Source organism: Eptatretus burgeri, chromosome 4, assembly GCF_056783735.1.
Source record: "Eptatretus burgeri isolate ZD-2024b chromosome 4, Ebu_testis_v1, whole genome shotgun sequence".
Taxonomy (NCBI): domain Eukaryota; kingdom Metazoa; phylum Chordata; class Myxini; order Myxiniformes; family Myxinidae; genus Eptatretus; species Eptatretus burgeri.
In genome coordinates, this window is record NC_140964.1 from 41,590,402 (window position 1) to 41,610,522 (window position 20,121).

General features: G+C 48.0%; 1 protein-coding gene across 8 annotated transcripts in view; it reads left to right on the plus strand.

The window, feature by feature from the left end:
* LOC147027878 (uncharacterized) overlaps positions 1-20,121 on the plus strand; it is a 143,169-nt gene that overhangs the window by 32,896 nt on the left and 90,152 nt on the right. The window lies entirely within an intron of this gene.

Here is a 20,121-nt window from a genome sequence, read left to right on the forward strand (position 1 = left end):
CACACACACACATACACACTTGGCTGATATTGGCAACAATCCAAAAACAATGAGTAGCTTTCACTGAAAAACAATGCTAAATTTATATAGATGTTTCAGGGATATGTTCACAAACATTAATCTTTATATACAGCTGCCTGTGATGGGTGGGGAAAAAAAATATTTGGCTCAGTAATTTATAAAACACGTTAATATAGCAAACAGTTCAGAAATCGGGTGTTATTTCACAATTCGCTCGGGGCGGTGGAGCACGAACCACTGGCTCGGGGTGGTGGAGCATGAACCAATTTCTTTGATGGCCTGTAATTTACGAGATTCCTTCTGAGCATCTTTCACACTCTTTGTTGCATTCACAGCAGAAGCGATTGAACTTATGAGGTCCTTGTGTTTAAGAATTGTTGAACCAATGCCCATTAAAGTATCCATTATTCCATCTCACTTCAAAGTTGTTGTCCAACACCGGGTTGCCTTTTCGGTTTGTGGTATCCTCGACCAACATAAACACCTTTACCCTGGGGATTGTTCAAAGAACAGTATGGGTTAAGGTATATACCCTCTCCTTCAGTAATTATTTTATATTTCTTCATCTTGTGCTTCCTCACAGTCAGCATTTTCTATATAAGTATGTATATATATATATATATATATATATATATATATATATATATATATATATATATGTATATATATATATATATATATATATGTATATATGTATATATGTATATATATGTATATATGTATATATATATATATATATATATATATATATATATGTATATATGTATATATATGTATATATGTATATATGTATATATATGTATATATGTATATATATATATATATATATGTATATATGTATATATATATATATATATATATATATATATATATATATATATATGTATATATGTATATATATATATATGTATATATGTATATATATATATATATATATATATATGTATATATGTATATATATATATATATATATATATATATATATATATATATACACATATGTATATATGTTGTTGCGGATTCTCGCCCGTTCGGCGTGCGGGCGACCGCCTTTAGCTAAATTGCAGCCGCGCGCGCCCACCAAACGAGCAATCTAGTCACAGCTTTTCGGATCAACGCCGAAACCCAGCTACGGGTGTTGTTAACCACACCATAAACCAGCCAACTCTTCTGTCCACGCGCTACAGGGTCGATCGCCGAATTGTCGATGTACCTAATTATTCGCGCAGACAGAAATGCCGGGGATTTACACCTCAACGGAGCCTGCACGAAAACGAGCCGCTTTAAGCAGCTCGTTCCGTTTGCGATTGCCAAGCGGTTTTGTATCGCCAAGCCCCGTCGGACCAGATGTACGTTTTATCGGCTATTAATCAGCCAGCTATTTATTCCGAACGCAATTATGGCAGTCAATGGCAGGAAAGGATGCAATGAGCAGGTGACATTTCAACAATGGGGACATTTATTTTCACACGTATGCAATGAATGGGGGGATGGGGAAAAAGACACGAGCAAAAACCTACAGCCGATATCTATTTATTATGTACATGCACTTACAACAATTCTACTTACGGACAAGGCACCACAGACATTCATGCAAAAACCCCAGAAAGTAAAGATAGAACTGGGTTCTTAAGCCTTTAATGTTCCTCAGAGCTGGGATGACCGAAGAGGCTCCAAGAGACCGGGCGGGCGACCTGGCCACCCTCGTGGTGACTCGCTGGGCCCTGGTTCGGTGACCCTCGGTGTCTCTGCCCGCACTCCAACATCCGAACTCCCCAGCTCTCCACATCAACTCCGAACAGCTCTCCACTGCCTCCGAGCTCTCTCTCTCTCCAAGCCCGGACTTGACTGGACTCCCTCAACTCACTTCCCGAACTCGACTGGACTCCACCAACTCCCAACTCAACTCGACTCCAGAGCTCCACTTGTACTCAACTGGTTTTCAACGAGCGGACGCGGCCTCTTATAGTCCCAAGGGGAGGGGTTTTCGCTCCCTCACCTTCGACCCTTCACCCCCGGCTGGCTCCGCCCCTGTTCGCCTCCTGATCCGACCCTGCCACAAGCGGACGTGTTTGAAATCACCTTGCCACAAGCGGACGTGTTTGAAATCACTGCCACAAGCGGACTTGGTTGAAATCACCCTGCCACAAGCAGATGTGGTTGGTGCTGTGGTGGGGATGGCGTGGTTGTTGAGATGCTGTTGTGGTGGAGGTGGTGTGGTTGGTGCGGTGGTGGGGATGGCGTGGTTGTTGAGATGCTGTTGTGGTGTTGGAGGTGGCGTGGTTGTAGTGGTGTCATTGAAGAGATGCTGTTTGTTTGAAATAAAAGAAAGAAAAGAATAACGGCTCACTGAAAGGTTCACAGTCCGGTGTACGAACAATGCCCTTTATACATCAGTGGGGAATTCTAACCTGGAACACACACTTATCGAAATAACTGATCTCTGGGGAACCTGAATGGTGTTCTGTGAATTTCCACAACCGTAACACTACCCCCTCCCCTTTTTACAGACTCGTCCCGAGTCGTCAAATTATCGTGTGCCTTCATGTGTAAGTTTTCCCCTTGTGTAAGTACGATTTACCTTTGGATCCCTGAGTGTGACATTTGGTGCATCCGTGTCCCAAAAGTAAATAACCTACGGGCTGTGTAACGAACTAAACAAGCTCACTCGTACAGACGACTTTACTAAAATTGCCGGCGCTACGACAAACATGCAGGGGGGGGGGGCAAAACTCATTTACAATTTTAACTTAACCTATAAATTTTACACGAAACCATGGCCCATGACTGATGGACTCTGTGGGGAAAAAGGGCATGGCAAAGTTAGTCAGTATTTTAGGGTGAGCGCTCCGCAGCTGAAAGTCGGATGTTTTCGGGGCCTGTTCAAAAGGCCCCGTTGTCTGTCACAGAACCTTTTCATGTCTTCAGCTGCTGGAGGCAACTCGCACCAACCTGGCATGCCATATGCCATCCCACAGGCCATTCTTGAAGCAGGGAGCCAGGCTGCCCAAATGCAGTCTCTGGCTCATGAAACAAATGCAGGTATGAACAAAGAAGGTGGCCGGCTGCCCAATGCAGTCCCAGGCCTCCCCCTTGAAATGAGCGCAGTTGAACAGTGAACACAAGCGGTGCACGGGCTGCACCAATGCAGTCCCCGTGTGCGGCTGCCTGTACTGGATGGGTACTGACGCAAGCAAACACAATGGTCGGCGGGGCTGCCTGCAGGGCAGTCCCCGCAACTTGCGCGATGGTCCTGGCGCACATGGTGATGGATGGAATGCTCACGTGGCAGGCTGGCGCCACGGGCCCCTTTCCCCGGGTGTCCGTGCCCACGACACTGCCCACGTGGCTATTGGCGCTACGGGCCCTGCATCATGCGGGCCTACCCGTGCCCACTACGCTATCCCAGCCCCTCTTGGGCCCTTGGCCGACCGCGGCCGACTAGTCAGGTGCCCGGGATGCCCACTAAGCGATACTCATCCTTCGCAGCCACGCTCCCAGCCCATCAACAGGACTCCTGCACCCTCCAAACGGGTTTCGAGCCTACATTCTCACCAACAGCAAAACGACCTCCATTTTGTCAATTTGACTAACCCACTAACTCGCACTACTCTGACCCCGGGGTCCTTTGGGTGGGAATCACTCCTCCCCCCCAATCACTCATCACACCATGCATACCACATTCGCTCCATTCACACAGGCCCGCTGGCCCTCACTCACTCATTGTGTTTCAATCCATTTCTTTCCATTGCTCACATCGCTGAAAACTGCCATTCTTCTTACTAAATCCCTCAACTAATTCGTGCTTCCTCGTCATCCCTTAAACTACTGCACATCCTTTTACTCTACGTAGCTAAGCTACGTCCCCACTACACATTCAATGTCTGTCCGTGTCCTCAAAATCTCTTTTCCATTTCCCATCCTAAATCTAAACTGAAATCCCTCTGACTAACCATTCCACGGGCTCCATGAGGAACAACTCACATCCCCATGAAGCCGTTCTAACTAACTCTAACCCAGCGTTTCTCAACCTTTGATGGCCCATGGCCCCCCTACCGAGTCGCTTAACATTCGTGGTCCCCTGCCCTTCAATAAAAGATGCAGATTTCGTTTTATGAAATTTATTTACTCAGTCTTAAAATATAAATCAAAGTAAACATTTTTCTAAGCAATACAATCAATGAGACACTTGCTGTTGGGCTTGTCTGACGAGGCCTCTTATGTCTGGCTCCGTCTTGGACACAGCAAGGCGAATATCGTTCCCAACGTCAAGACGGTTTCTGGACTTTGTTTTAATGGTCGCAAGGTCAGAAAATCTAGATTCGCAAAGATATGTTGTGGTGAATCGAATGAGCATTACGGATGCCTTCTTGGTGAGTAGTGGATACGCATCCTGAACAGACAACCAGAAAGTGGAGTGGTCTTCTTTGTTACTGAAGACCAGCTTCATTGCTTTTGAAACCTTCAACTCTGCCAGCTCCTCTGCTTCGTCTTCAGTCGGTTCAATTTTTGCGTTAAATGGGTCTTTGTGCCACGCAACATCCAACGGTGCATCGTCGAAATACGATTTGAACTCGGCGGAGAGATTGTCGAGATGTCTGGTGATGCAATCTTTGATGCCGACGGGAATCTCAATCCTCTGTGTCTGCAGGTGCTCGTCCAAGAAAGGAAACGAGGCAGTGGACCCGGCCTTGATTCGTGCCTGCCAGACTTCCATTCTAGCAGACAGTCCGGCAAGCTTGTCTTGAACGTCACTGACTGTCACATCAAGGCCTTGCAAGGACTGGTTCATTTCGTTGAGTCGGCCGAGTATATTGGCCAGGTAGGCGAGCATCATGACGAACTCTTCATTGTCAAAGTGGACATAGAGGTTGTTTTTGTTGTCTCGCAGCAAGATTTCCAACTGAACCCGGAGTTCATACAGCCGAGAGAGGCATTTCCCCCTCGATAGCCAACGGACTTTGGTGTGGAACAGAAGTCCAACATGTTCCGCTCCCATTTCGTTGGCCAGGAGTTGGAAGAGCCGATGATTTTTGGCCTTCGCACGAATGAAGTTGATCACTTTGACTGCGACGTCCATGGCTTCCAGCAAACGAGGCGGAAGAGTCTTTGACACAAGAGCGTATCGGTGTAGCGAACAGTGGGAGGATGTCACATGGGGCCATTCGTTCTTCACAAGCGTGACGAACCCTCCTCTGACGCCGACCATCGCTGGGGCACCATCAGTACAAATGTGCTTGAAATTCTGCCAACAGAGTCCATTAGCTTCAAAAAAAAAAAAGAGTCCACAATAGCTTTGATATCTGCCGCTGTCGTTGTGGTTGGTAGGGTATTTCAGAACATGAACTCTTCCTTCATCTTTCCCTTTCTCTTGTAGCGAGCGAAGGCGATCAACTGGCTCTCCAGGGCGGTGTCGGTAGACTCGTCTAATTGAAGTCGAGCCTGGAGCGTGCTTTGTTTGATTTCGGAGCAAACTTGACGGCACACATCAGCGGCCATGTCGTCAATCCGTCATCGGATCGTGTCATTAGAGAGCGAAACTTGCTGGATCTTCTTTTTCGCCTCTGGTCCGATCATCAATTTCACCATTTTCTCTGTACATGGCTTGATAAGGTCCTCAGCAATAGTGTGCGGCTTCTTGCACTTCGCAATTTGGTATGCCACTTCGTAGCTGGATTGAAGAGCAGGTTTTTCTTCTGGCCGGAATCCAAATTTGGGAAGTGTCGCTTCACGGTCATATCATGATCGTTTCGCAGACAGAGCGTCGATATTATCTTCCTTCCTTCCAGGATGCATCTTGTCGCGATGGTTTGAAAAGACGCAGTGACGCATTTGACATCACGACCGAGCAGTGCAGACATTGCGCACAGTCCACGCCATCTCGACTGACATTCGTGAATCCAAACTTGACATAGCTGTCATTCCATTTTCGAACCTTCGACATCTGAGAAAAAAAATTGAAAAAACAAAATTCTAACGTTTTTGTAAACATTGGTTTACTATGAATGCTCTGTGGGCTCAGCCTTCTCTTTTGAAATCGTGGTTAAACTCATCTACCCTTTTTACTTTGACACTATGACCGGAGACTCGTCACCTTAATTGTACATTACAAGCTTCTGCATTCTGAATCACAGTTTTTCGGCGTCCGCTCATGGCCCCCCCGGTCGAAGGCCGATGGCCCCCGGTTGAGAAACGCTGCTCTAACCCACCCCCCTAACTAGTGGTGTTCCTGTGCCCTAAGCAAGGGGGTCTTCTACCCCCTGCCTAGGAATCCTGTTTACCCGAAGTGGCGAGCCTTGCTTTTCTTTTCTTTTTCTTCTTTTAATGCGCACCAGCGTGGCAATTCGCAAACCGCGCTCTTTTTCTGTGACGTCACGGCAGCTGCTCGTGTTTCGTGCTCCTTGTCCCTTCTCGGACGGTAGCATCCAGCAGGGATTCCCCTTCTGCCGGATTCCAATCTTGCAGCCAAGACGTCACCCTGCACATCCCAAGCAAGCCTCGCGTTTTGAGGGGTTCCCCACGCGAGCACATGTGCTCTGCCCGTCCGTAACCCGCGCCGCAAAATCCCCGATGACGTCACTCGCACCCCGAAAGCGCGCGATTTCTCGCGCAAGCCGGGCACGCGTAACGCATCGGGGAAACCGCTTTGCACGCTCTGCGAACAGAACGTGCGACGCAGGCCACACGGAGCTTTACATGCATGCTCGCCTGGAGAACCCATCTGATCTAAATTCATATTTCCAGCCAAGCTTCTGTCTGTCCGCGGGATCGGCTTACATCCACCGCGTGCGTTTCCGGTCCGGATTTCACTCGTACAGGCGCGCACGCGGCGGCCTCGTGCGAAGCACAGCATGGACCCCGCGCGCGCTACCGTGCGAATCCGGCAAGGTGCTCGAAACAGCTACGGCCGCTACACGGCCTTTGTCTCTTGTCTGGTGCCGTCTTCTTCGCCATTCAACGCATGCACTCCTGCGTGCCATGACGCTTATCCACCTTGCCATGACACTCGGACATGCGGTTGCTTGTTCTCGCATACCAACCGCCATTTCTCTTTCACACCGCGACCTCACACATGCGGTTCCTCTCACACACGGCCTTTCACCCACGCTATGCGCGCGTTTCCACACGCATTTCGCCACACTCGAAAACACACACACACCGGGACAATCGCACTGGGAATTCGCGCTACCACAAGCGCTCCCAGGGCCTCCATACCCCCCAAGCTCCGCATGTACCCGTTCACAGCACTCGCCCCTCCCCCCTAACTCGCAAAGCTTGACCGGACCCACTTGGTCGTGATCCGCTTCAAGGGAGCATAGCATCTCCCTCCGTTCCTGAAGGAGGCTATCCTGCTGCTCGCACCGGGTCACGGGACATTCCCCAAGCTCCCCCTCATTGTCCCTCGCTAACTCCATGTGTGTGTGTGTTCGTCTTTAGTTTCATTTAATTCACCCTCTATCTCCCGTGTCTCTGTTATTTCTTTTAAATCCTGCGTCTCCCTTTGCGTCTCTGTTAATCCCGTCACGTCATTCATTACCTCCGTTTCTTCCTTTATTTCTTTTATTATCCACGTCTGCGTCTCCTCGTTTTATTATTTCCCTTTCTTCCCCACTTTTCCTCTCTGCTGTTTCCTCTTTTGTCTCTTTCATCTCCATTATTATTTCTGCCGTCATCTCTATTATCATCTCTTCTACGACTACCTCCTGCGTTTCTATACATTTTATTTCTGCCGTCTCCATTTTTATTCCAAATTCCTGCGTTGCCGTCTCTTCTATTTTTTTCCGTCGTTCTCTCCCGTTCATTAGTTTCTCCCCTTGTTATCCGTGTCTCCGTCACCATTAATTTTTCCGTCATTGTCACCTCCCACGTGTCTCGTCCTACACGTCTCCCAAATTATTGTGCCCTCACCCGTTTCCATTGCGGGACCGACACAATCCACACTCCCCTTCGTTGGTTCGGTGTCTCTGCCACGTGGCACCATTTTCTCGCCCGCGGTCTGCGTTTCCTCTCCCCATGCCTGTATGTTTTCCCTCCATTTCTGCATCTCCTCCCTCACCATTTCCACCAACATCTCCCCCAACCGGTTCATGTCAAACAAATTCAGCTGAACTGATCCGCCATTATGGTGTTCGGTTTCGCTGGGGACAGGGAAGGGCGCTTGTTGTTGGGGGTGTTCGCACGCCGCTGCCCCGCCGCCGCGCCCATTACGGATTCTGTGTTCGCTTGTGGGGAATGGTCAACCTGCTTGGGAGTGTCCTGCACGGTGGTTTCGTCCTGGGCCAGAGATTCGTTTAATTCTAAATCTTTTTCTAATCCCTCCTGCCCCCGCTCACCTTGAGCTGCCATTTTGCGTATGGGTAATAAAAATTTCAACGCTCGGAATTTAATGGAACCGGAGGGTCGCCTCGCAATCCCTTGATCCGGTTCCATTAATTTAGTTTGGAGAAGGATGAATTTGAATCCCACGTCCTGACAACAGTGTTGTGGATTCTCGCCCGTTCGGAGTGCGGCGACCGCCTTTAGCTAAATTGCGGCCGTGTGCGCCCACCAAACGAGCAATCTAGTCGCAGCTTTTCGGATCAACGCCGAAACCCAGCTACGGGTGTTGTTAACCACACCATAAACCAGCCAACTCTTCTGTCCACGTGCTACAGGGTCGATCGCCGAATTGTCGATGTACCTAATTATTCGCGCAGACAGAAATGCCGGGGATTTACACCTCAACGGAGCCTGCACGAAAACGAGCCGCTTTAAGCAGCTCGTTCCGTTTGCGATTGCCGAGCGGTTTTATATCGCCAAGCCCCGTCGGACCAGATGTACGTTTTATCGGCTATTAATCAGCCAGATATTTATTCCGAACGCAATTATGGCAGTCAATGGCAGGAAAGGATGCAATGAGCAGGTAACATTTCAACAATGGGGACATTTATTTTCACACGTATGCAATGAATGGGGGGATGGGGAAAAAGACACGAGCAAAAACCTACAGCCGATATCTATTTATTATGTACATGCACTTACAACAATTCTACTTACGGACAAGGCGCCACAGACATTCATGCAAAAACCCCAGAAAGTAAAGATAGAACTGTGCTTTTAAGCCTTTAATGTTCCTCGGAGCTGGGATGACCGAAGGGGCTCCAAGAGACCGGGCGGGCTACCTGGTCACCCTCGTGGTGACTCGCTGGGCCCTGGTTTGGTGACCCTCGGTGTCTCTGCCCGCACTCCAACCTCCGAACTCCCCAGCTCTCAACACCACTCCGAACAGCTCTCCACTGCCTCCGAGCTCTCTCTCTCTCCAAGCCCTGACTTGACTGGACTCCCTCAACTCTCTTCCCGAACTCGACTGGACTCCACCAACTCCCAACTCAACTGGACTCCAGAGCTCCACTTGTCTCCAAAGCTCTACTTGTAGTCAACTGCTTTTCAATGAGCGAACGCGGCCTCTTATAGTCCCAAGGGGAGGGGTTTTCGCTCCCTCACGTTCGACCCTTCACCCCCCGGCTGGCTCCGCCCCTGTTCGCCTCCTGATCCGACCCTGCCACAAGCGGATGTATTTGAAATCACCTTGCCACAAGCGGAGGTGGTTGAAATCGCCTTGCCACAAGCGGACATGTTTGAAATCACTCTGCCGCAAGCGAATGTGGTTGAAATCGCTCTGCCACAAGCGGACCTGGTTGAAATCACCCTGCCACAAGGGGATGTGGTTGTAGTGTGGTTGGCGCTGTGGTGGGGATGGCGTGGTTGTTGAGATGCTGTTGTGGTGGTGAAGGTGGCATGGTTGCAGTGTGGTTGGCGCGGTGGTGGGGATGGCGTGGTTGTTGAGATGCTGTTGTGGTGGTGGAGGTGGTGTGGTTGTTGAGATGCTGTTGTGGTGGTGGAGGTGGCATGGTTGTAGTAGTGTCGTTGAAGAGATGCTGTTTGTTTGAAATAGAAGACAGAAAAGAATAACGGCTAACTCAAAGGTTCACAGCCCGGTACATGACCTCTGGGGAACCTGAATGGTGTTCTGTGAATTTCCACAACCGTAACGATATATACAGTCCATATATATATATATATATATATATATATATATATATATATATATATATATATATATATATATATATATATATATATATATATATATATATATATATATATATATATATATATTGTGACGGATCTGGAAACCATAATCATTAAACATGAAGATGTCCCAAAAGTCAGTTATGTCGTTAAGTATGCGTGTAGTCAGATCCCTTTCCTTTTGTCTAGTTGGAAAATCAAAGGCGTGCGTTGCGATTTCTTTTTAGTTCGGTGATTAAATCTTTACCTCCAACGAACCCTCCAACAAGCCATTGAACAACCATCCCATCTGCATGACCCCTCGGCCAATTACGATCCACGGTACCATCGTGCTTGCAGCCCTCGGTTCGCGGGCCACAGCGCACCTTTGCCTGAGACGGATTCCCGAGGATGTTCGAGGCAGTTTCACAACCACGACCTTTCTCGAACACGCGTGGAGGGGAGGGTCGGCTTTCTCCAAACAAGGCCGAAACCCTGCCCTGGAAAGGTATGCCGTGGGACAGTGTGACCACTCCTCATTTTCATAAATGCCAAGGTGAGCCAATGAAAAAAGCCAAGAATTCACAAGGTTTCGGAAAAGCGATGATAATAGAAAACCTATACGCCAAGAAAACCTATAGAAAACCAAGACGCCAAGGTGAACAACGAATAGCCAATATCTTGTGAAAAAAGCCAAGGAGTGGTCACACTGCCGTGGGACGCTGTTCAATCATTGGCGGACAGCGAGGTGTGTTCACCAAGGCCCCTCCCCGCTGAGGAATGCCCATAAATATCCCGAGCACTCTCTGAGAGGAGACTTTTGATGGGTTTTTTTCTGTCACGAAGGGGTGGTAACAGTGGTTGTTACGAGGGCTGTCACGAGGGTTGAGCAGAAGGTCGTCGAGGCGGCGAACGTGTCTCTGCTGGCCCTCTACAATGAAGGAAGGAGCGACCCCGACCCCCCTCCGTGGACCCCGGTCATTCACCATCCGAGCTCTGCCACGAACCTCGAGTCCCACACGTGCGACTGGGGACCAAACCAGGGACCATTTTCAGGTGCCGCAGCATGGAGTACCCCTTTCTCCGACGGCCAGGTACCCATCCGAACTCTGACCCCCAGCTTGTCTCTCTCCTCGGCTGCGAGGGTCCAATAAAGAACTTTGGGTTTCTTTTCATTTGTGTGTTTGTCTGCGTGTGGGCCCGTCTTTAAGTAGAACTGAATAAGTGTTTTTGGATCATTGTAAATATTCCTTGTTTACATATTCGAGTTAAGTCTTGCTTTGTGTCTGAATTTACTGTAAATAAAACTTGTTAGAAATGTTCCCAGTTCGTTTCCGTCCCTTCTTGAATTGGTCCAGCATGGTTCGGATCTGAGTTTAGGTGGGGTTTTATCCCCGATAATTTGTTTATTCCAGCTGGCACGGCTTTGGCAGTTTCCACTCTGCTGCACCCGAACCGGAATTGTTAGTCGGTAGTTGGAACTCCACCGCAGTCGGTAGAGTGACCCGGTTCGAGCAAGACGTATCGAGGGCGTGGTTTCCCCGGTTGTCAAAATCGCGTAGTTAATTAGGTAAATTGGTTATAGACAAATAGACCCTACGCTATGCGGTTGATATATTGGCGACCACGGTCGGTTAAACGACCCGCCGGCTCGTGGAGTTATCCAAGCGATGGCCTACAATTCCAGGGAGTTTGGTGGGAGACGACTCAAGCTTTCCCCACCTAGTGGTCGTTCTCGCCACCGACCCCCGGCCCACAATGTATTTATATATTTCTCGCAAGTGAATTCTGATGGATATAATTTATCCATTGAAGGAAATCAGGTGATTACTTTGATTGGTGATTCAAAAATTTACTCTGTGGATGGTTTTAGCTGATACAGGCAGATAAACAAGATTTTTGGGTTCCATGTTTAATATACAGTATATCCAATGGGGGTTGAGTACGCACTGAAGGAGAATATTGCGTTTGTTCTTTTACCGTCATCGTAAGGTCCATCAACCAAATCGCAGTGATTCAATGCAGAATTTATACCTGAAGATATTTGGACAATATCATCGCTGTAATAAAGTCCGTTCGTTTCAATATTTTTTGAGGAGAAACCCAATAATTCTCTGGTTGAATTTTTAATGGTGAAATCAACTTTGTAATTGTTTTTTAACTGAATGCTAGATTTTGAAGTGTGCTTTTTTTTTAAGCATGTCCCCTTGTTTCTTCATAAGGTACGCAATTTTAGAAGATATTTGAGAAATCTCATATGCTCCGGGTGGGATTGTTACCGTTTTATACCCGCTTCCCAGATTATCACTGAACTTGTTTTTCTCTGTAATATTGAACAGGGTATTATAAGTTTCCATTGACAAGAGTGAAGCTTCGTATTTTTTCCAAGGTCAAGTTGTAGTGGGGATGGGAATGAAGCCATGTGATCACTAGTTGTGAAGTTACAGCTTAAGGTCGTGCTTCTCATTGTATATCGGATATAATATCTTTCTGTTGGTCTTTATTAATTATTTTCATATTCATCAACTGGTCTAAAATGGTTGAAGCCTCATTAAAGCAATTGTTGTTTCCTGCCTTCCTACTACCTCAGAGTAATAGCAATCTATTAACTAGCCTGTGCTGGGTCATTTGGAGGAAAGCGAACACCTGAACCTGAACCAAGCTTATTTAATGCTTCAATAATATGTTTTCCCTTATCATTCCTCTTACCAATTTTCCCAGCAACGTAAACCCCATAGTTAAGTGAGCCCAGTAAGTAAATGTATACTCCGTCATACTCATTTTTCAAATTCAACGATTCATCAAAATAAGTTGAATCGTGATACCCATCTTTTGTTGGAAGAATCATTAATCTTGGAGTTAATTTAACATTTGATCGAGCAGAGCTTAGGAATGCCAATTTATCATTAAATATCAATACCTTCTGTTTGACAAGATAGAATATTGCTGCTTCTTCTGTTGGAATGAGACCTGCTATGGTTTTTGAATCCACTGAATATTCATTGTTTTGAAGAGCTCTCACAACATAATTGGGAGGTTAATTTGCCTCCTCCAGTTGTTGGAATAATGCCTCTTCATCATATTCTAATTCTCCTATATCTTCTAGTTCTTGCTTCATCATTTGGCCAACATCTTTTATCATTTGAAGTTTTTTGGGGGTGTATTCTATTGAAGGAGTTGTCGAAACCTCCGTTTTCTACCATTTGGTGTTGAGAAGCTTTCAGAAGTGGTTTAAATATTTCTCTTGTTTTCTTTCAAACGCTTCTTCACCCGTGAGTTTTTGCCTCCGTTTCTTCCGGATGTCTTGTTGTTGGGCTACCTTGGCAATCAACCTTTGACGTTCCTTAAATCTTCTTGCTCGTTCTTGCGCATCCATCTATTTATTGGAATATATCAAAAAGCATCCCATCTTCTTTAACGAGATAATTATATTTGCCCTTCGTGTGCTTCATGAATTCTTCAAATTTGCTTTTACTACATACTGTTGAACAGTTGTCTCCAAAAATTCTGCGTATCTCTCGCGTTTAGCTTGAAGAGCATGAAGGTATTTGCATTATTTCTTATTTAGCGACGCGGAAGTTGAAAGTATGACTGATAGATAAATACAATTACAAGAGGAATGCCTCCCTCTGATATAGTAGCAATCCATTACCATTTGTTTTTTCATTTCCACAATCATCGAATATAATAAGGTTCTTGTTTGATTTCTCCATATTCTGTGGTGCGGGTTTGGTTGATATCCGGGTTGAAAGCTTGACTTCGTGAAAATGATTAAATTGTCGTAATCTAAAAAGTCTAGAGTAAGGAGCATCTTTAAAAGTAAATAAGTTTTCCCGCATCTGCTCGGGCATACTATGAGACATTTAAGCGAATTTGGGACTCCATTTGTATTTCATTTGAATATAATATCACCTCCTGCTTTTAACGAAGTGTCTCATCTATTGTCAGGTCATCAAAAGGGGCCAGAAATGTGCCCGTATGCAAGCGTGTCAACACCATTTTTCACGATCCACTAACGGGTGCAAATTAACATTTTTATCCACCGGCCAGCAGGGCCGGTGACTAGAAAAAGTTACCGGCCCAGCAGAATTTCTACCGGCCCGATAAAATAAAGACAAAAGTCACAAATTTGATATCAAACACTTTTAATATACTCACGTGAGTGAGTTTGATGAGTGAGGTTGGTTGGATGAGTGAGTTTAATAGAGGAGGTTTGCAGAATGAGTGAGTTGGGTGGATGAGTGAGTTAGATGGATGGATGAGTGGGGTGGGGGTGGGGGGATGATGCAGGGAGGAGGAGGTTGTGGGTGATGGGGGGGGGGGACCTTTTTTGTGTGGGTGATGGGGCAGGGGGGTTATGAGTAGTGCTGGGGGGGGCATTTTTGTGGGTGATGGGGTGGTTGTGGCTGATGGACGATGGGGGTGGGGTTGTGGGTGATGGACGATGGGGTGGAGGGGGCGGTGGGGTGGGTGATAGACAATGGTGGAGGTACTACTCGTCCACCCAACATCACATATAAACTCACTCATCCACCTAACCTCACCCATCAAACTCACTCATTCACCCAACCTCACCCATCAAACTCACGCATTAACCCAACCTCACCCATCAAACTCACTCATTCACCCAACCTCACCCATCAAACTCACTCATTCACCCAACCTCATCCATCAAACTCACTCATTCATCTAACCTCACTCATCTAACTCACTCATTAACCCAAAAGCCTCATCAAACTCACTCATTCACGTAACCTCACCCATGAAACTCACTCATTCACCCAAATTCACTCATTTAACCAACCTGGGCATGAGAAAATGCGTCCAAACCGCGCCAAACCGTCAAATCTCGCGCAATCACGCGTGATTTGGAACGAGATGAAAACACAAAATGGCCGCCGCAGAATTACCGGTAATTTCTGCGGACAAAAACAGTAGTTCTAGTTGAGAAAACTAGTAGAGAAGCTAGTACAAATTGTACAAAATAACAGGAATCACCGGTGATTCGCCAGCCGGGCAGGTAAGGCAGTATTGTGTACCTGCCCAGCACAAAAGTTAGGCGCCATTGGCGACCGGGCGGCCGTTAATTTGCACCCCTGACTGCTCGGAGTCGCAGGGGGATAAAGACACCTTGTTTACCAGTATACCATAGATCTGGTACAACTTGCCTCTCAGCATATCCATTCCATGCCTGAAGGTTTTCCTGTCAGAGAGCCTCTTTGTACTGCTCATGGTGAAGGTGCTTCTTTACAGCACACTTCTTCACACCCTTTGCCTTCCGGATCCCCTTTTCATCAGACCTCTGGATCGAGTACATCTTCAAACGCAGACCCATATACTCGGCGACGGGACAGCCGGCACACTCGTCCTTCATTTTACCTAGGACCTTCTTGTTTTTGACACTGTGAAGCGGGTGGTCCTTTGGGTAGTCGCTCGTGTCGTAGAGCTCTGCGTGTGTGGTCATCTCTGCATATACACCCTCTGTCTGGATCTCGAGGAGGAGAGAGTCCGTATCTTAGTATAACAGCTGAAAACATTCTCCATACTGGGCCTTAAGGTGGTTGTTATAGAAATAATTCATGAGATGCTTGGAGAGGTCCAGGATGCTCATATCCAGATAGACAGGTCGATGTAGCACCAGTATGCATTTATGTATGTGAAGAGCAGTGAGGTCGTTATTGAATATCTTCTGCCGTGCAAATCTTGGGCATGAGATTCGGTGCCACAACTTGTTCTCCTCATGGGCACGGACCAGCTTAACATCTATACACTTGTGCAAGTTTTCCATCCTCTTGCCAAAGACAGAATTGTTCATGAGCTTGTGGAGATCCTTTTCGAAGTCTCTGGTGGCCTCCTTGCGAAGGTCTGTGCACATCTGGATGTCGGGCTCCATCCAGGGGCTCTGGTTGAACTCCAGAGCTTGGTGGACCTTCTTAAGCCTCATTCCCACGGAGAGATAGAGCTGAAGGTTGCGGTAGTCCAGCACATACTTGATCTTGTCGAAGAGGTTTGGCACCATCTTTATTACTTCGACCGACGCCCCCCTAAGTTCTTGCCGGTATTCCGACATCCGCTCCTTCTGAACTACCATGCGCTTACGTGCCACCGTATAGGCATTGTGCTTGTCGTGCAGCTCCTCAGGATATTCTAGATCCACTTCTAAGATGTAGCCCAGAGGGCTGTCTGCCAGATGATCTGCAATGCTCCCAGCAAGCTGCCCGCAGTCCTCTACCCACTCAAAGCCACCTGTTGGCAGTGTCTGGCTCATGGCCCAGCCGTATAGGTTGTTGGCATCGAGGTATAAGATATGACTATTAGGTTTGCTTGAGTCGTACCCTTTGAAATGTGGGTTGCTTGCTTTTGCATGGCATTTTGAGATCGTGGAGATGCCTCCGTGCAGACCCTTCTCGATGAAGAGGTACTGGTCATAGTCCGTGAGAAGTTTGAGCTCTACGCCGATTTTCTTCAGGAGCACGTCCCAGCTCAGGCTAGGACTCACGTAGTAGTGGGCAGCGTCTAGTCCATATTGCCACTTGCAGGTCTTTCTGAAGGTTTCAAAGACATCTGCCAGAAGCAGCACGTCTGTGCAGAGGTAGAGGTCATGGTAGTCTCCCATGTCTTTGCACCCAAAAGTGGTCCAAACCTTTTCGGTATGTGTGTAATCCTCTTTGCTGATGTTTTCTTCACTGAGCTTGCTGTAGAAGGCCTCCTGGGATGGTAGGGGATCTGTGAATCTCTCCCAGGAGTCCATATGCTCATCGGGGTATACACCCTTCCATAGCAGTAGTTGTCGCTTATGCTCATCAGGCTCATATGTGGCTGTGATGTGAAAGTCCTCGGGTCGGTTGGCTGATGTGAGCTTGTCTAGGGAAGCCAGGAGGAACTGAATGTGAGCGAATCCTTCGTCTCATAATACGCTCGTTGACCGGTTTTACCTCAATTATCATTGAAGTCAGCTTATTGGACACAGCTACAGCAACTCCTTGTGCATGGTAACCATCAGTGACCAGACCAATAGTAGGTGTAACCACCTGCCACGGTCTCGCCGCAATCTGGTCTCTGAATCTCAGAGAGTGCTGCAATACCGATTTCCAAATGCTTGAGCTCAGATAACAGAGACAGGTCATCACCCTTTCTTAGGGATAGGACGTTCCAGGCACCCACCCAAAGAGACCGCCTCAGGTTAACCCAAGGAGACCGCCATCTGGTGGATGACACATCAGCACCACCCCGACACACACCACCGCAATCTGACCCTGGAAGGTTACCCTGCGGTTTCCCTCCGATCATCAAAGATTGGGGGTCCCGAAGGCTTTGCCCCAATCCCGTCACATCCGGTGAGCTGCCCTGTGAAGGGCAGGTGTGGATTTATTTTGCTTTTGGTATGTTTTGTGGGATGTAGTGTTTTACGGTAGCCAGAGTGCAAATCCTGCCACCAACCTCCTAATAAAAAGTAACCCAACTGCAGGAGGACGTCCGCAGACACAGTTGGGCATTACAAATGGATGGCCGTTGGCCCACAATGCGCTCCTCTGCCCTATGACAGGTTTTGTTCTTCATTCTGCTGGGTGGTCTATATGGCATGTGTGGGTGTGCTTCCCTTGATGTAGAATTGATGATGTATGGTGGGGTGCTTGATCGGTTGCACTGCTGGACTTATCGTGGATGAGAGAGTGATTGGATATCATGGATGAGAGATGAGATCTCATTGATTGTTTTGGCCATTTTCTTCCATGCACAATTTTATTTTTTAAATGAATTTTATATTTAAGCACAATGTGTGTCTGTCACACCTCCACAAAATGTTAGTCAGCATTTACAGAAATTTTTATTAATGGCATAAATTCCTTATAAGTTTTGTGGTTTGGGATTGCATTTAGAAAAGATAAGGCAATGGGATTGGAATCTTGGGAGATGGGAAGAATACAAAAAAAAAGAGGAAGTTTGGGATTAAGCAATTGAAGAAAATGGAGAGCTGTTAGTGTTTGGATGATTTGCATAGTTATTTGTTGGGGGAAGACGAAGTCAAAAGAAAGTGTGCATTGTTCCAAAAATATTGCATCTTTGGCCTATGCAGGGTAAGTTTTTTTTGAAGATGTCCAGCAGGTGGTTATTTTATTTTGGGGGTTCGTTGTGAATTTATTCCAGACATTTTCACTCAAACTTGGTGAACCGTTGGTCTTGGCTTGTGCTGTGACATTTGAGCATGTATTTGAATGAAGTGTCAACGGCTACCTTGAATGTGACCATTACTTGAGCCAACCCACTGATAAATTGGTTGATTACAATAGGACTGAGGGTGGGGCATGGTGATAGATGATGTGAACAGACATGTCGCTGGGGGCAGCACATAATGATTCTGAGAGGAGCGAAATTGAATGTCGAGCCTTTGTAGTTGAATGAGTTCAGAATGTTTGGATTGAGTTGAGGGCTGTAGCACGTCAAAAATGAGGATTCTTTTGGATGTTCAAACATTGGCAGTGTGTGAGTTGATGCATGAGTTGTGCACACCTACATGTGCTCTTGCCTGCACCCTAACCGGCTTCCTTCTGGCACCCCTTTTCATTTTCTATCCATCTCGCACACCCCCTTTCTCTTCTCGGTCCATCTCGCACACCCCCTTTCCCTTCTCGGTCCATCTCGCACACCCCGTTTCCCTTCTCGGTCCATCTCGCACACCCCGTTTCCCTTCTCGGTCCATCTCGCACACCCCGTTTCCCTTCTCGGTCCATCTCGCACACCCCGTTTCCCTTCTCGGTCCATCTCGCACACCCCGTTTCCCTTCTCGGTCCATCTCGCACACCCCGTTTCCCTTCTCGGTCCATCTCGCACACCCCGTTTCCCTTCTCGGTCCATCTCGCACACCCCGTTTCCCTTCTCGGTCCATCTCGCACACCCCGTTTCCCTTCTCGGTCCATCTCGCACACCCCGTTTCCCTTCTCGGTCCATCTCGCACACCCCGTTTCCCTTCTCGGTCCATCTCGCACACCCCGTTTCCCTTCTCGGTCCATCTCGCACACCCCGTTTCCCTTCTCGGTCCATCTCGCACACCCCGTTTCCCTTCTCGGTCCATCTCGCACACCCCGTTTCCCTTCTCGGTCCATCTCGCACACCCCGTTTCCCTTCTCGGTCCATCTCGCACACCCCGTTTCCCTTCTCGGTCCATCTCGCACACCCCGTTTCCCTTCTCGGTCCATCTCGCACACCCCGTTTCCCTTCTCGGTCCATCTCGCACACCCCGTTTCCCTTCTCGGTCCATCTCGCACACCCCGTTTCCCTTCTCGGTCCATCTCGCACACCCCGTTTCCCTTCTCGGTCCATCTCGCACACCCCGTTTCCCTTCTCGGTCCATCTCGCACACCCCGTTTCCCTTCTCGGTCCATCTCGCACACCCCGTTTCCCTTCTCGGTCCATCTCGCACACCCCGTTTCCCTTCTCGGTCCATCTCGCACACCCCGTTTCCCTTCTCGGTCCATCTCGCACACCCCGTTTCCCTTCTCGGTCCATCTCGCACACCCCGTTTCCCTTCTCGGTCCATCTCGCACACCCCGTTTCCCTTCTCGGTCCATCTCGCACACCCCGTTTCCCTTCTCGGTCCATCTCGCACACCCCGTTTCCCTTCTCGGTCCATCTCGCACACCCCGTTTCCCTTCTCGGTCCATCTCGCACACCCCGTTTCCCTTCTCGGTCCATCTCGCACACCCCGTTTCCCTTCTCGGTCCATCTCGCACACCCCGTTTCCCTTCTCGGTCCATCTCGCACACCCCGTTTCCCTTCTCGGTCCATCTCGCACACCCCGTTTCCCTTCTCGGTCCATCTCGCACACCCCGTTTCCCTTCTCGGTCCATCTCGCACACCCCGTTTCCCTTCTCGGTCCATCTCGCACACCCCGTTTCCCTTCTCGGTCCATCTCGCACACCCCGTTTCCCTTCTCGCACACCTCCCCCCCTCTCCCCCCGCTCCCGCCCTTCTCGGTGCTTCTCGCATACACGCCTTGCGCATTCTCCACCACCTCTGCCTTATCTATCCTTTCCCCCCTGCCCTTCCATC